The following is an 18,361-nucleotide window of genomic DNA, read 5'->3' on the forward strand; positions in this document are numbered from 1 at the left end:
ATCACTATATTTTACAGCTGAAACTATTATAACACTGTGTATTAACTAACTGGAACTTAAATAAAAACTTAAAGTTTTTGCTACCAAAAATGAGAACAAGCTGCTATGAAAATGGAACAATCAGAAAATGGGACAGATATTATTGCACCTAAAAATACAACAGCTCAGGGCCAGGGGGGCACCTGGGTGGCTCAGTCAGTCAAGCATCTGACTCTTGATTTCGGCTCAGGTCGCGATCTCAAGGTTCATGGGATCAAGTCCCAGGGCAGGTTCAACACTGACAACACAGGGCCTGCTTGGGATTCTCTCTCTCCCTCTCTCTCTGCCCCTCCCCCACTGGCTCACAAGTGTGCATGCTCCCTTCTTCTCAAAATAAATAAATACTTAAAAAAATACAGTTGCTCGAATGAAAAAAATAAATGGTCTGAATAATGAAAGGGACACCTAGAAAAGTTGATAATACAGAAAGTAAATTCAAGGAACTCTGAGAATATACAGACAAAGAGCCAACGAAGAGGGAAATAATAGTAGTACTTAATATGTGCCAGACTGTTCTAAGTGCTTTAGTTGTTACATATTTAATTTGTTTTTTTTTAACGTTTTATTTATTTTTGAGACAGAGAGAGACAGAGCATGAACAGGGAAGGGGCAGAGAGAGAGGGAGACACAGAATCGGAAGCAGGCTCTAGGCTCTGAGCCATCAGCCCAGAGCCCGATGCGGGGCTCAAACTCACAGACCGCGAGATCGTGACCTGAGCTGAAGTCGGACACTTAACCGACTGAGCCACCCAGGCGCCCCACATATTTAATTTTTATAACAACTCTCTGAGCTGAGAACTATTATTACTTACAGAGAAGTTAAGTAACATGCCCAGTCACACAGCTACTGGGGCAGCAGAGCTGAAATTAAAATCTAGGGAATCTGACCCCGGAGACTTTGCTCTTAAACTAATATTCTCTATTGCCTATTTTAAAAGTAGGAGAGAAGTTAAGAGATACAGCAGATTTTTAGGACGTCCAATAGCCACCTAATCAAAATTCCAAAAGGAGAAAACAGGATGAATAAAAGGAAATAAATAATTGAGAAACAAAAGTAGAAAAAGGTACTGAGCTGAAGAAAGATTTGAAAGACCCTACTAAGTGTCGAGAATAATTAACAATTAATGCATTTAGATACATACTTGTGAAATGTTAGAACTCCAGGACAAAGAGAGAAACTTAAAAGCCTTCCAGACAAAAGTTACTAGCTACAGAGTACTTGAATCAGGTTAACAAAAGATGTTACACATGTAGCAATGGAATAATGGTTCCTAAATTCTGAAGTTTTGGATTTAGAATTCTCCACCCAGACAAATATTAATTAAGTGGGCAGGCAAAATCAAGGCATTATTGAACATACGAGAATTAAGAAAGGATAGCATTCATTGCTATTCAAACAGACAGACCAAGAAAATATAAAATATGTCTTCGTCAGTTGGGGTTACTGTCACAGAATTCCATAGACTGGGTGGCTTATAAATTACAGACACTCATTAATCACAGCTCTGTAGGCTGAGAAGTCTAAGATCAAGGTGCTGGCACACTCAGTGTCTGGTGAGAACAGGCTTCCTGGGTCTTGACAGCTTCTTCCTGGAACCTCATGTGACAGAATTGGTGAGGGAACTCTCTGAGATCCCTTTAGAAGGGCACTAATCCCAGGCATGAAGGCTCTGCCCTCATGACAAAACCACCTCCCAAAGGCCCCAACTCCAAATACCATCACATTGGGGATTAGGTTTAAAACATATGAATTTGGGGAGGATATAAACATTCAATTTATAGTAAAAAATGGTTCTAAGAAACAGGAGGACTTGAGATACAAGAAACATCAGCAGTTGCATATGAATGCAGAAAGATTCCAGAAGAAAATTAAAAGTGAACTCATTAGGCTTGCGCCTGTGAAAGAGTCTCTTTAGAAAAATATAAATGACAATAACTATTTACTTCTCTGTAACTCCAAGCTGAGTATCTAATTCTACCAGTAAAATATTGATATAACCATAGTTTAAGTAATGTAAATGACATTTCAAATTGTTATTTGATATTTAAAAAATGATGTTCCTGTAATTTATTCTATTTTTTTTAAACACTTACTCATTTTTGAGAGGCAGAGACAGAGCATGAGTGGGAGATGGGGCAGAGAGAGAGGGAGACCCAGAATCTGAAGCAGGTTCCAGGCTCTGAGCTGTCAGCACAGAGCCAGATGCAGGTCTTGAACTCACAGATTGTGAGATCATGACCTGAGTTTAAATCGGACGCTCAGCCGATTGAGACACCAGGCACCCCTGTTCATGTAATTTTTAAACTATCTAATGAATGATAATGAAGGAAACCAGCAAGTGTCACTAGTTATGAAGAGATTTAAGCCAAAACAAAGAAGGAAAAACACCCAAGAACAAAATAGTAATTATCAAGTAGAACGACTGAGATCAAACAACTTTCCCCCCCACTTTGGGGAGGAAAACACTTTGCTTCTACATTTTTTTCAGAATAATGGAAACCTACTCTTTTCTTGATCATATCTCAACTATTTTTAAAAAGGCAAGAAACAACATCTTCCAGAAACCCTAGAGAAAGTGCTGGGCAACAATCCTAGGCACAGGCAATGGGTTGAAACCAACTTAATTTAGATGTGCTATGCCTAAAAGTTATCTGAAACTTTCTCAGCAAGCTAAGCATTTTGAGAAGTCAAATCACCAACATCTCCTATTTTGCATTTTCTATTTCCAGAGTTTACTAATAGATTAACTTGAAGTAGAGTGAAATATGATGAGTAAAACCATATAAAGTTATAACCCTATATATTATGGTTTGTCTATATGTATTTTGCTTCCTCAACTCCAAATAACTTACTTTCTTTATAGCTATCATGTGTCTTGGTGACCTTGTATAACAAAAATATTAAATTCAGAGCAAATACTTCTAGGTGGTGTGAATCTACATATCTTAGAATTTTCAGAATAAAATGAAACAAAAGCTCACCCCAAAGACAGTCATTTCATCTCCTATATCTCAAGATAATTGTGAAACAGCAAGATAATAAACTAATATTCTGTTATAAGTTTGATTATAGTTTATAATCACCAAAATGGATGGATTTAATTAATTCAATTTAAGTCCTATCGGTGAACAATGACATTTCATCTTCTGCAGTTGGTGGGAAGAATGTGGGAAGATTGACTTAAGAGTAAGTTTAACTTGCTTTGAAGTCAGATTTCTTTGAACTAGGAGTAAATTTTTCTACCTCATCAGTCTGTGTTGACTTGCATATGAGTAAAACACAGCTTAGCTTTGGACCTTACAGTTGAGAAATTAATGTACTTCATCTACTTCCCACATGTCAGGATGCAAAAATCAGTCCAAATCAGCGCTGTAAGTGCAGAAAAATATTACCATTTACCAGGAGGCTACTCATGGTCATTGGCAACTTTGATCAGTATCATATGACTGCTCATTAATTCTTCCATTCCTTTATAAAACATTTATTGAAAGCTCCCCATGTATTAAACTCTGTGGTTGGCTCGGAGAATTCCCTGGGAGAAACAGAGACAAGGTGCCCGCCATCAAGGGAGTTTAAATTTGTCAATGGGATGGCCTCTAATATGGACCATAGACTTGAATTTAGAAAGATTATTCTCTCTCTCTCTCTCTTTTTAACTGTAAATTCACATTTATAAAATCAGATTCTCCTACTGAAATTAGCTATATTCTGATTTGAAATGCAGTTCTTTTTAAAGCCGTGCACAGTCAGAAATGAAGAGAAATTTCCTGTTAAACGTGGCATATTTATCACCTGGTTATCTTCTTTTGCTCCAGAGCATCATTAAAATGATAAATGACCAAAACAAGAAAGGGAGTTGAGTCATCAGCAGGCGAAGTCTTTCAATAGATTTTCAGAGGGTACAATTAAAAAGAGGCAGGGTAAGTGACTTGGCAGAGTGGATGAAGCCAAAACTCACATACCTGCTGAAAGGTCCACTGATGAGGAATGAGTCAATTTGCTCCACTGAAACTCATAAGAAGTCTCAAAACTTGCAGGCACCAAGGTGTGGATAATAGCAAAAGGTTAAAATCCAGGGAAATCTGCATTTGAAGTGACTAAACCCTGGTGGGTCTCCACCAACGTACACTGGACAGGTGTCAACCTTCTCCTACCCACCCATCCATCACCTATTTCCAAGTAACCACAGGCTAATTTTTTGTAGAAATTAAGCAAGAGATGTTCTGGACCAAAGCAGCAGGTGCAGTGGGGGAAGGTACAGGGTTGAGGACAGAGTGACACATCTTTGAATACTACCTTTTTAGGGAACTCCAGGAAAAGGCCAGCTCACCGCCCAGTAACCCTAGAGGAGAGCCTTCCAGGTGCTTAGCTCCTCTCATGCAGCTTACTCACATCCTCATAGCACTTCCAATTAGTCGTCCAATGTTTCACTCTTAAAGATGGGTAAACAAGTCTTTTCAGCAAACAGTGTGAGGACAATTGAATCCTCACACGCAAGAGGATGAAACTTGACTTCTTCTAAACACCATATACAAAAACAAACAAACAAACAAACAAACAAAAAAACACCTCAAAATGCATCACAGACCTAAATATAAGACCAAAACTGTAAAACCCATAGAAGAAAATATAGGATTAAATCTTTGTGACCATGCCTTCTTAGAGATGACACCAAAATCACAAGACACAAAAGAAAAAAAAATAGATCTATTGGACTTCATTAAAATTAAAACCTTCTGTGCTTCAAAGGATACTATCAAGAAAATGCAAAGATAGCCCACAGAATGGGAGAAAAAACTTGCAAATCATATATCTGATAAGGGACTTGTGTCCGGGATATATAAAACACATTGACGACAACAACAACAACAACAAAACAATTAAAAATGGACAAAGGATCTGAGGAGACATTTTTTCAAAGAAAATATACACATAGCCCATATGTACATGAATAGATGTTCAATGTCATTAGCTATTAGAGAAATGCAAATCAAAACCCCAAGACATCACTCCATACCCACTAGCATGGCAATAATAAAAAGGATGGATAATCACAACTATTGGCGAGGATGTAGGGAAACGGACACCTGTATACACTGCTGGTGGGAATGTAAAATGGTGAAGCACTTCAGCAATGTTTCGGGCAGTTTCTTAAAAATTCACACTTAGAGTTATATGATCCAGCAGTTCTGCTCCTAGATGTAAACCCAAGAGAAATGAAAACATATGTCCACATAAATACTTGCACATGAATGTTCACACCAGCCTTATTCATCATGGTCAGAAAGTGGGGAAAATGTCCATAAATGGATGAATGGATAAACAAAATACGGCATATCCATACGGTGGAATATTATTTGGCAATTTAAAAAAGTGAAATACGAACACATGCTGCAACATGGAGGAATCTGGAAAACATTTTAAGTGAAAGGAGTCAGTCACAAGAGACTGTATGATTCAGTCCCCATTATGAAATGGCCAGAATGGGCAAATATGTAGAAATGGAAAGTAATGAGTGGTTTCCTAGAGCTGAGTCAGAAGAAGCAGGGGAGAGAAGATCAACCGAGGAGAAATGGGAAATGACTCCTAACGGATATGGGGTTTCTTTTTGGGGTGATGAAAATGTTCTAGGGGCGCCTGGGTGGCGCAGTCGGTTAAGCGTCCGACTTCAGCCAGGTCACGATCTCGCGGTCCGTGAGTTCGAGCCCCGCGTCAGGCTCTGGGCTGATGGCTCGGAGCCTGGAGCCTGCTTCCGATTCTGTGTCTCCCTCTCTCTCTGCCCCTCCCCCGTTCATGCTCTGTCTCTCTCTGTCCCAAAAATAAATAAAAAACGTTGAAAAAAAATTTAAAAAAGAAAATGTTCTAAAGTTTAGGTGGTGATAGTTGCAAAACTATACCTGTAAACCATTGCTGTGTTCACTTTAAATGGGTGAGTTGTGAGGTGTGTAAAGTATCTCCCAATAAAGCTGTTACAGTAATGTGAATGGACAGCCACAGATTACCAAACACCTATGGGCCTCCAACCTGAGAGACACTGATGAAACAAACAAAAAATGAACTTGGATGGCAAAGATGCAATACAAGAAATAAAAGAAAAGGTAAAATATTTTGGGGGCGCCTGGGTGGTTCAGTTGGTTAAGCAACTGACTCTTGATTTTAGCTCAAGTCATGATCTCATGGTTCGTGACCTGCATTGGGTTCTGTGCTGTCCCCACAAGGTCTGCTTGGGATTTTCTCTCTCCTCCTCCCCCCACCGCCCCCATCTCTCTCTCTCTCTCTCTCTCTCTCTCTCTCTCTTTCAAAACATAAATCAACTTAAAAAAATTACATAGAAAACATTTTTTATTAGTATCCTCAGAGAGAAGAGAAAATATTGCAGGCCATTATTTTCATAGCAGACCAAACTGCTATAGGGAAATAAAGAAAGAGCCTTGAAAATACAAATATGATTACAACCAAATCAAAGAAACTATCCCAGAAAGTAAGATAAAAGATGAAGAGTTGTAATCCAATAAGATAACAAAGAGAGCAACTCAAAGCTGTCAACAATAAGATTTCTAGAAAAAAAGAGCAGAGGGTATGGAAAGCAGGAAAAACTCCTATAGCTAGAAGGAGGAGGCTCGAGAGGAAGAGAGCGAGAGGGAGAGCGACATGAGTTTCCAGATTGAAAAAACCCCACAGACCACTCTCAATAATGGATTTTTTAAAAATTCATTTCCAACCATCTTGAAATTTAAGAACCCCAGAATATATACACTATTTTTATAAAATATATATTTTATTTTATATACAATTCTTAGAGAAGGTTTAAACACCTTGAACATCTACATGAATAAATGTCTTCAAAATCTGAGGGGAAAAAAAAAAGACTTTAGGTCAAAAGTTCTATACTCAGCCCAACTATCAATCATGTATGAGAGCAAGACATTTTCACATATGCTTGGACTAAGAAAAAGAACCACCCTATGCATCCTTCCTTAGGAATGTACTAGAGAAGGGGACCTGGGTGTCTCAATCAGTTAAGCATTTGACTCTTGGTTTCAGCTTCGGTCATGATCTCAAGGTTCATGAGCTCGTGAGTTCGTGAGCTCACAGTTCCTGAGCCCGTGTCGGGCTCTGCACTGACAGTATGGAGCCTGTTTAGGATTCTGTCTCTCCCTCGCTCTATGCCCCTCCCTCCCTCACTCTCTGTCTCACAAAGGGAAAACCCAGAAGAAACAGTTAAATTGAAAGTTATTTGGGGGGTTGTAGTTATGAAGAGAGGTGGGTTAACCAACTGCTGACTTTTACTAGAGATGTTTTGATACAGCTTTGTTTTTAAGACCACGTGTATGTATTAATTGGAATAAACTACTTTTAATCCAGTTTTTTAATGACAGCGCTGCAAAAGCAACGTGACGTATAGACACAGGCTGTCAGAAATCTTACACAGTAGGGGCTCCCGGGTGGCTCAGTCGGTTAAGCGTCTGACTTCGGCTCAAGTCATGATCTAGCGATTCATGGGTTTGAGTCCTCATTGGGCTCTGTGCTGACAGCTCAGAGCCTGAAGCCGCTTCAGATCCTGTGTCTCCTCTCTCTGTCCCTCCCCTATTTGCACTCTCTCTCTCTCTCTCTCTCTCAAAACTAATCATTAAAAAAATTTTTTTACAGAGTAACGGCATGTTCTTTTCTTTTGAAGACCACATTAAACTGAAAGCCAAACTGCAATATAGGCTAAGTTTTAACTTGGAACTCTCTTGGAAATGCTCCTTACTCACAATATCTCTAGACCTTTCACAGACTTCCTTATCATCCAACGACAGTAGTTCTACCTTGCAAGAAAGATATCCCAAGAGAAATAAGAATTGTCCCCAAGCCGATTCTGCCAATATGTTTTATGACCAGGAAAAGGCTCCCCATAAATAGCTGGTGCCTTTTGGAAGGAAGCCAAGAAAAAAGAAAGGAGGACAAAGTTCATGGGCTCATCTCAAAGCCTGGAGCTGCCAGGTGGAAAAGTTAAGTAAGACAGAGTGAGAGTATTGTAGGGCAGTTCTGGGGAATTGGCTCAGCAGTGTTGCCAGGGGCTGTTTTAAAGATACCCACGCCTCAGGACCCACGCTGACCTCATTCATCTCCTCTGAACCTTGCAAGTCCAAGATCCACAGGACAGTAGAATTCTCCTCTTTAAACCAAACCTCTGAGGGGTGCCTGTGTGGCCAGTCAGTTAAGGGTCCGACTTCGGCTCAGGTCACGATCTCACAGTTCGTGAGTTCGAGCCCCGTGTCGGGCTCTGTGCTGACAGCTCAGAGCCTGGAGCCTGTTTCGGATTCTGTGTCTCCCTCTCTCTGCCCCTCCCCTGTTCATGCTCTGTCTCTCCCTGTCTCAAAAATAAATAAAATGTTAAAAAAAATTTAACAAAAAACATATTAAGCCAAACCTTTGAGACCACCTTAGATTAACAATCATGTTCTATCCTTTCAACCCGTGCTTTCACCCTACATCCCAGCACATGGACAGAGTAAACGATCAACTCAGCTACAGCATAAAGAATTCTGTGGGACAGAGCGTATCTAGCTTAGCAGAGTAGAGGCATTCATGTGAGCTCACCAGCCCGCCTGGCTGGGGCAGGCCCTGTTGCCCAGTTCCGCAGCTCTAGAATTGGAAGATACTAAGTGCATTCTGCCTTGGCCGAATTGCCAACTGTGGGTTTTTCCACAGCTCCCGACTAGGAGGGGAGCTAGTTGTTCCTGATCCTTAGTCCCCGGGATGCCACACTCTTTGACGACCCCTATCTACCTACCCCTGTCAGGGTCCAATCTTGTCCAGGCTTCCTCCATTCTTAGTCTCATGCACTTATTAACCTCTTGTTATCAGAAGAGTGAGTTTCTCAGACCAGGTTCTCACTCTGTACTTTCTGGGGCTCCCAGTTTTCCTCCTTGTGATGAGCTGTTTACTACATAATTCATAGTTATCAAAACGCCTCTGTTCATAGAATCTGATAGCGTGGCTCTTGTGTAAGGTGGAGAGGGCCAGAATTATAACATTCATGTAGTTATCCAGCTAAGCAGAGCACAGGGCTGTTAAGAATCCGACTTGGGGGATATAATTAAGGAATGGATTTTGAGAGAGACACCTCTTTAGGGATATGAATGCTCTGACAAGAGTAGATGTGGTTTCCAGGCATTCACTTCGGCAGCTATTTTCCCAGGGCCGTCCTGGTACACAGATTTTGCGTGTTATACCTCACATAAGGCCCCTAACGTGCAGGAATTTCTAAACTGTGGAAAGGGACTGGACCAAGATGAGAGAGTAAACTGGCATGAAAAAACGTTAAAATGAAGCTATATAAGGGACGTGCTAAATGTTGTAGAAGGTTTGAGGAGAAATAAGTTCTATCTAGTGGGAGGTACAGAGTTTATTCAGTAATTGTAGGCAGCATCTGGACAGCATCTGCTGTGCGCGGTACTAGATGCTGTCTTAAGGAAACCAGAAGTACAAAGAGAGTTGTGCTGCAGGGATGAACAGGTGCTAGAAGGTCGCAGAAGAGGGGCTCATTCATTCTCCTGGGCGTGGGAGTAAGGGTGGGGTGTGGGACGCTGGTGGGCAGAGACGCGGAAAGAGAGCATCGCAGGTGCGTTGCAGCTTGAGCAGACGCCGGCAACTGTGGAACTCGAGGCAACTCATTCAGCCTCTCTGTCTCTTGCTTTCCATGTCTCTATGGAATCATCGATAATCACTAAACCAAAATATTGCCTTTTGTGAGAATTAACTGCCCTGCGCATGTGAACGACAGAGCGTATCTCATACGAGAGTTTCGCTTAGAGCGATACGTGCCACAAAGTCAGTGCTCAGTAGACGATGGCTGTTATCATTATTGTCATTATTTTGTGCAAAAAAGGCCAGTGCTGACCAACTTAGCGACTGGCATATGTTTTAAGGGAGAAAAGCAGAATGCTTCCAGTTTCAACAGAATAATTTAAAGTTTCTTAAGAATGTCACTCGAACATGGACTTTTTTGTGTGAATAATAACTCATTTCCTGTGTTTCTGATGCAGCAGTTCACGTTAGATCTAACAAGCATATTTTCAAAACTACAGACCAGCTTAGGGGGACTTGCATAGAGCAAACTTTGTGGAAGCTTCCATTGGTGAAGGTGGTCTTAGGGTCTGAAGGATGCTTTGGGTTTTGGAAATGGCATCATGTAGCTGTCTCGTCTATCTGCTTTGAACGGTTTTACATGTGACAGAAATATTGCTTTTAGTGTCTAAAGTTTTTTATTAAACATTTTTTCAACATGTTGGGCAAAATGTGGTGACAAAAATCTTGCCCTTAATGCACACTGGGAAGATCGACAGATTTTTTTTTTCCCCCTGGTTCATTTTATACTGACTCATTATGACAAGGCCTTATTGGCCATGGTTTTCTAATTCCGGGAATCATAACGTCGAACCAGATTCCTGTCTTGTGTAACTCTATTAGGGGCTTTGCCTGGAAAGTGTTCTCTGATCCTCTTTCTGAGTATGTCTCCCTCTTGATTTCTCTCTGTCTCTGCCTCTCTGTCTCTTCCTACCTCCCTCTCCTCAATTTGCTAATTATTTCCAAACAGTTTGAAAATTCCAATTCTACAGGCACTGCATTTTCTGGCTGCCTGCTAAAGTCCCTCCTGACTTTCAGTGCCCATGTCCAGCCAAGTAATGAAGGGGTGCTAGTGTGCCTAAAGCGTGAGGCACGGGGTTTCAGCAGGAAGGAACTGCCCGTCCCCTTTCCTTTGACACCTTCAATGCTCTCAGCTTGGTATTTTCACTTACCTCTCTACTTCTTTACCTCCATTCTGACCTGTTCCTCCCTCCCCCACATCGATCGCTTCTCTCAAAATAGAGGAAATGTTTTCTTATGTATTGCACCCATGTACAATGTAGTTACAGTGATGATGTTGATAGTAAGTTCCTGTAAAATACCTCCTATTTCAGGCTTTTTGATTGATGATCTGGCAGGTAACACCTGCTATACCATATTGAGAATGAGACCGGGGGCCTGGGTGGCTCAGTTGGTTGAGCGTCTGACTCTTGATTTCAGCTCAGGTCGTGATCCCAGGGTCGTGGGATCAAGCCCGGAGTGGGGCTCCATGCTGAGGGTGGTGCCTGCTTAAGATTCTCTCTCTCCCCGCCCCCCGCCCCTCCTCTGCTTACACTGGCTCACACACTCTTTCTTTCAAAAAAATAATAGAGTAAAGACATTCTTTTAAATCTTTTTTCAAAGGGGATAATACAAAGACTCCCAGGAATAAAATATTTCCTCTGCAAATGTCGCTTAGCTATCCTAACCATTCGGACTTTCCTGACTGCCATTTACAAAAATACTTTAAATATGATGAAGATCTCCTTGAATCTGCAACACAGCTTTTAGGTACTAATTGTCCCACTTGCCAGTTTCTGAGCTAACATATATTAAAACCCTGTCAAGTTTCATTAAGAAAATCAATAGTACCATAAAATGGGTTTAAAGGAAATCAAGGTTTATAAATGTCATGAAAAGTACAGATTATTGTCTCTGATATGTAAACATGGTAACCAAGTTGATTTAAATCAAGGAAAATGAGAATAATTATGGTTAAACCAGGGAGAAATAACTGGGCTGGAGATATAAATCGTGAGCAGTGTTGGCATGTGGATGGGGGTTGAAGCAATTGGGAACAGATGCAACCATTCCGTTAAAGTAAATCCAGGGAGAAGACAGTAGGGAGGAGGATGGAAGCCCAGAGAACATCCACCTTATAAGACAGAGAGAAGAGCCAGTGAATGAGACTGAGATGAAGCAGCAGAGAGAGCAAGAAGCGGAGAGAAGTCTAGGAGACAAAGGGGACAAGCCTGATGTCACTTGTAGTCCTCTCCCAACTTCCAATGACAAGAAGTTACCAAAAGAAATAAATACCAAATAAATAAAATTAAAACTCCCAGTTGGACTGCAAATTAAAGATTACAAAAGAAGGATTTCTGCTACTTTAAATATTGATGAGGATGGATTGATGGATGGACTAGGGCAGGATTCTAAGCTGGCCTCTAAGCTTCCATGCTTTATACAGTCCCCCCTCCCCTGAGTGAGAGGCCAGGACCCCAGGACCAGTGAGAAAGGTGGAGCTTACTTCTGTGACTAGGCTATGTTATATCGCCAAAGCAATCAAGTTATTAACATTTTTTCACATAAAATATCTAAGTATAATTAAGCCTATCTTTAATGAAGTCAATAAATATCACATCCAATTTATACAAACGAACATAATATTTATAGAGGGGGAAAAACCTCAAGATATAATATATAATAATCCTGAGCTATCATGTGCCAAGAATACTAAGTAAAGAGATTGAGTTAGGGGTGCCTGGGTGGTTCAGTTGGTTAAGCATCCGACTCTGGCTCAGGTCGTGATCTTGTGGCTTTGTGAGTTCAAGCTCTGCATTGGGCTATGTGCTGATAGCTCGGAGCCTGGAGCCTGCTTCGGATTCTTTATCTCCCTCTCTCCCTGCCCCTCTCCCAATCACACTCTGTCTCTCATTCTCAAAAATAAATAAACACTTAAAAAAATTAAAAAAAAAAAAAGAGAGAGATTCAGGAGTAAACAGCTGTATTGTTATAAAACTCCATACCTAAGTCTGATGCAGGTTCCCAGTTGAAAGCAACTGGCCTAAAAGGTGCTACCTCCAAATTAAAGGAGCAAGGTTACAGCCAAGTAGATTTGAAACAATAACTGATATTAGGACTGATAACACCATAGTTGCCTGGCTTCATCAGGTCATCAGGCAGAGCAATACTCGGACTGGTAAACACAGGAAAACCCAACACAGCTATTTCTTAGAGTTTTGATCAATGTCTTCCATGAAGGTTAAAATATGTTGTGGACAGCAAAGATATTGAAAAATCACCATGGATTTCCTAGAAAGCAGGCCATTTCTCATAAATTTATGTTAATAAAATTTTCCTTCTACAAAGTTAACCTGGGAATGAATGTCTCTCCTGGTCTGACAACCCTCCCTGTGCAACTCGTCAAACAAACCAGCATCTCTCTTTTCATACGGTGAAAGAATCAATATTTATAATTTCTCAGGGGCCGTCTGGGTGATCTCAAAGGTAGTTTTAGGTATGAAAAGTAGCTTGAGAATCTGGGGTTTTAAAAAATATTTAGGATTCAATTTTTGGAAGACAAAAATAAAAAAAAATTTCAGAGTGAACTGGTAACTTGGTTAAGATAGTTATGGATGACAGTAACGACACTTGATCGTCTATTTAATCATGGTGACAATAAAATATTTTCTGAAAATAAACATGGATGGTAACACGACTGAAGAGGACCTTAGCTTTTTCAAAAGTGAGGGTGAAGGGCCTTTGTTCTTTGCCTCCCCTCTTCTCCAATAATCAAGGATTTGGATAGGAGGAGACTGGGGAGGTTGGGTAGGGAGAGAAGAAACTAAGAGCAGTTTGAGGTGGAGTAAGGAAGAAGACCGTGACCACAGGGCTTGCGGTTTGGGCAGTGACCCAGCCTGGCAGGGGTGTGGAGCTAGGTGGGATCTACCCGATGCAAAATTCCAAATGGTACTCTGGTGTCAGGTACTCGAGGACCTGGATAGTTCGGGCCAATTTAGAGCATTCCTGAACTAGACCAGAGTTTACAGAGGCTGCACTATGAAGTCTTAATATGTCAACACAACAAAACTCGCTTCATGGTATTCCGTACGTTGTTTTCCTTAGGACTATTTAAATCTCGTCAAAAAAATGTTTTTTTGTTCTGATGTATACCACTTAAAAAATACAATGTTTCTTTCTGTAGCAGTTTCTGAGGATTTGTCCATTTTGTCTACCTTTTGTGTCCCCCTTCTGATTAAATTAAATACGTAATAAAAGTAAAAAAGAAAAAATCCTGCTTGAAGAGTACCCTGAAAGAAGAGAAGATAAATCTTTGAGACACCAAAACCTCTTTCCAGAGCATCAACCTGATAACTTTGGATAGAAAGTGTTGTGATTTTGGCTCTTAAGCTTGGCAAATCAGGCGGCAACTGTTCCCTGCTGAAATATTTTTTTTTTTTTAATGAAAAAAAAATCAGTCGATGTTTCCACAGATTGGGATACTTGGCATTATGTATTTGTAACATCTGCACAATTGATTGAATTCTTCATCTGGATATTTTGGCATCATGACACCAATGGCTTTGGAATCCTTTCTTTTCTACTGCTAAACACACATACACTCACACACATATACACACACGATTCAGTGCTTAAAGTGTGAAAGACAAGAGGTATTGCAATCCCATTTCTTTTCCCACTGAAATCTTTTTCAGAAGTCAAGCAAAGAATGGATAAATTAGTACCCTTCCACATTTCTCTAAATAAAAAAATATCCAACTCTCCCATTTCCTCCTCACCCTCCCTCCACCTTGTCACTTTAATCCTTCTAAAGATTCTATCATCCTGGTGTTATGGACCAGAATGTTGGAGGGTGGGAAGAGGAAAGAGTTGGAGAATACAAGGAGACACATCATCCCAAATATAACATGTTTGTCTATAATAGTGTAAGAGATGTTTGTGTCTACGGCAGCAAGCATGTGTTAGCTTGGGTGGAGAATAGAATAGGATTTTCTTTTTTTGTTGTTGAAATTTATATATTTAAATTCAAGTTAGTTAACATACAGTGTAGTTTTGGCTTCAGGAGTAGAAGCCAGTGATTCATCACTTACATATAACACCCAGTGCTCATTCCCAATAAGTGCCCTCCTTAATGCCCATCAGCCATTTAGCCCATCCCCCACCCACCTCCCCTCAGCAACCCTTTATCAGATAAAGGATTAGTATCCCAAATCTATAAAGAACTCATCAAACTCAACACCCAAAAAACAAATAATCCAGTGAAGAAATGGGCAGAAGACATGAATAGACTCTTTTCCAAAGAAGACATCCAGATGGCTAACAGACCCATGAAAAGATGTTCAACATCACCTCATCATCAGAGATATACAAATCAAAATCACAATGAGATGCCACCTCACACCTGTCAGAATGGCTAACATTAACAACTCAGAAAACAACAGATGTTGGTGGGGATGCAAAGAAAGGGGAACCACGCTGCAAACTGGTGCAGCCACTCTGGAAAACGCTATGGAGCTTCCTCAAAAAGTTAAAAACAGAACTACCCTACAACCTGGAAATTGCACTATTAGGTATTTATCCAAAGGATACAAAAATGCTGATTCGAAAGGGCACATGCACCTCAATGTTTATAGCAGTACTATCAACAATAGCCAAATTATGGAAAGAGCCCAAATGTCCATTGATTGATTAATGGATAAAGAAGATAAAGAAGATGTGGTGTGTGTGTGTGTGTGTGTATACATACATACGTATATGTGTATATATACATGTATATATACATATATATATACACACACATATATATACACACAATGGACTACTACTCAATGATTTAAAAAATGAAATCTTGCCATTTGCAACAATGTGGGTGGAACTAGAGTATATTATGGTAAGTGAAATAAGTCAGTCAGAGAAAGACAAATATATGATTTCACTCCTATGTGGAATTTAAGAAACAAACCAGATAAACATAGGGGAAGGGAAGGAAAGATAAGATAAAAAGAGAGAGGGAGGCAAATCGTAAGAGATTCTTAAATACCGAGAACACACTGAGGGGTCGGAAGAGTTTTCAAGATCTCTTTCCATTCTACCGCATGAACATGATTCTGAACTCTAAATCTGTTTCAGGAGACTCAGTCAGGTAGTGCTCAGACCATCAGCATTCAAGGAGCACCCGCCATAAGCTCCTCTTGGAGTTTATAATCCACTGGGGAGTCGGGATTTACAACAGGAAAGAGTGAACAATACAAAGCTGAAGCTCTGTAACAGATTGTACACTCTGCGTGTTTGAAGGTGATGAATAACAATGGAGACGTGGAATTTGGGGAAAGGCCCATGGAAAAAGGAATTTGGAGCTGGGGCTTAAAGGACGGCTGGGAGGTGATTATGGAGAAAGAGAGTACTCTGTATGGAATCAACAGAGACACATGAATGGTTAATATATGAACTTGACTGAAGAGTGCTATGTGGTCAAGCGATAGAGAGGAGGGTGGCAGCTCTTGGAGATGATTAGAACATTTTACCCAGATGCTATGTGGCATAAGGAACCCTGTTAGGTGGCTCAGCAGGACTCAGTGACTGTCACTTACCTCTCTGTGTCTTCTACCACACTTACCCTCACTAGGTGTTTCCTAAAAATTCCTTGAATTGAAGTGTGGCATGATGATAGAATCTTTCCAAGACTTCAATACCATAATTAGGACCTAGAATTAACCACTTAAGCCGCATTTTTTGCTATTTTTTCAGAAAGGAAGGAAAGGATATTGCTTGTTTTGGATATAAAAACTACAAGCGTTCTGAATGTACCTCATCAAATAAAGAAATTATGGAGGTAATATTTCTTATGTATTTACTGAGGGTCAAGCACTGTTCTAAGGCTCTTGGGATTTCACCATGAACGAGAGGCAAGATCTCTGCAAGATCATTTCACCCAGTGGTAATTGCTTTGAAGACAACAAACACAGGTGATGGGAGAGTGACTGGGCAGGGGTAGGCTGATCATTAAGAAAGGGCTCTCTGAGGATGTGACATAGAGCAGAGTCCTGAAGGAGAAGAAGGAACAAGGCAAGGTTAGAGCATTCAATTAGAGGGGAGGGTGAGGCAAAGGCCTTAAGGAAAGGACACCTTAGAATGCTGTAACCCATCACTTGATGGATTTTCTCTTTAGAATTAAGCTTCATTTAAGCTGGGTCAATAAGAATCTGGCAGAATAATTTCTTTTTCTTCTTTTTATCTATCTGTTCTCTTAGACTATTTTCAAAAATAAAGTTGAGTCCTTCCAAGACCCCATAGTAAAGGAATACATATTTATAACAGCAAAGAAAACAGAAAGTAGGCAAGCATTGAACAAAGTTCCAAAATACATCTGGAAGATTGACAGAGGACGGAAGACCAGTGACTCAGAGGGAGGAAGGCTGTGGCAGGGAGGGGCAGAAGCCAAGGAGAATGAAGAGAATTGTTCTGCTTGTTAGCAACACAAAGGCCTACCTTACACACACACACACACACACACACACACACACACACACATACACCCCTCCCTTTCTCCCTTCCTCCATGGAAAATAACCTGGAGATAAGCCTTAAAAGGTAGCTTGGAGTGAGTAGTAGGACCTTGACATTCTGACTCAAAGGGACTCCAAGGAGGTCAGTATGCATGGGTAGAAATTGTTTTAAATTGTTTTCTTGCAAAGAGAAGAAGGGGATAGGGAGAGAACAATGTGCAGTGGCAGGCAGGGGTTGTTATGGTAATGGTGATGGTGGTGGTGATTGCTTTTCAAAGAAGATGGGCTTAAAGATGTTGCAATGGCGATGAAAAGCTCCAGTGGAAGGGATCGTCCTAACCAGTGTTCTACTTCCTGGTCTCCCTCTTTTTGCTCTGCTGTGGTTGATCTCAGCTCATTTTTCTAAAATTCAGCTCCAAGCACACTGGACTATCCCCTCCAGCTCCTCACGCCTACCCTAATCTGCTGTGGTTATGCCCCTACTCATGTTCATTCTGGTATTTTAGATATTCCCTTCACACGTCTACCCCTGAGAATGCCAGTGAACTTCAGGCTGCATTTCAGATGCAGCCTTCTCTCACATTTTCCCTGCCGGCAAGCACTGGAATTTATTTCGCATTTGTTTTTATTTCACAGTCTGGCCGTGTAATAATATAATAGATGATGAGTGAGCATTTGTTGATTCTGCCTCCCAAAAGGTTGTCACTTTTTTTGACACCCTTTCTCAAACAGTCATTCACGTCCTCACTTCCCACTCACCACGTTCTGGCTGCTGCATCCAACGCACCCCTGAAAACGATGTGTGGAAGCTCCTACAGGCTCTTTGTTGCTGATCCAGAGACGCTTCTCAGTTCTCACCCTGTGTTGGATTTCAGCAGGGTCTGACTCTCTAGACCCTCTCTAGACTCTCTAGACAACTTTTCCTTGAACATGCTTCTCTCTGGACTGCAATAACACTTCATCTTCCTGGCTTTCTTCAGACTTCTCTGCTTCTTTTCAGTTGATCTTTCAGGATTTTTTTCTCCCTGCCTTCCCCTCAGTGCCACACTCAAGGGTCCAGCCTAGTTTTTCTTCTTTCCTCCTCCTGCCTGCTCCCCTGAGTATGCTCAACCACATCAGTGTCACCAAGTTCATCTTTCTCTCCAGCCCAGATCCCTCGTCTCAGTACTAGGCCAGCAAGTATAATTGTTTCCCAGACACCC

This window comes from Panthera tigris, chromosome B4 (assembly GCF_018350195.1).
Source record: "Panthera tigris isolate Pti1 chromosome B4, P.tigris_Pti1_mat1.1, whole genome shotgun sequence".
Classification (NCBI taxonomy): Eukaryota; Metazoa; Chordata; class Mammalia; order Carnivora; family Felidae; genus Panthera; species Panthera tigris.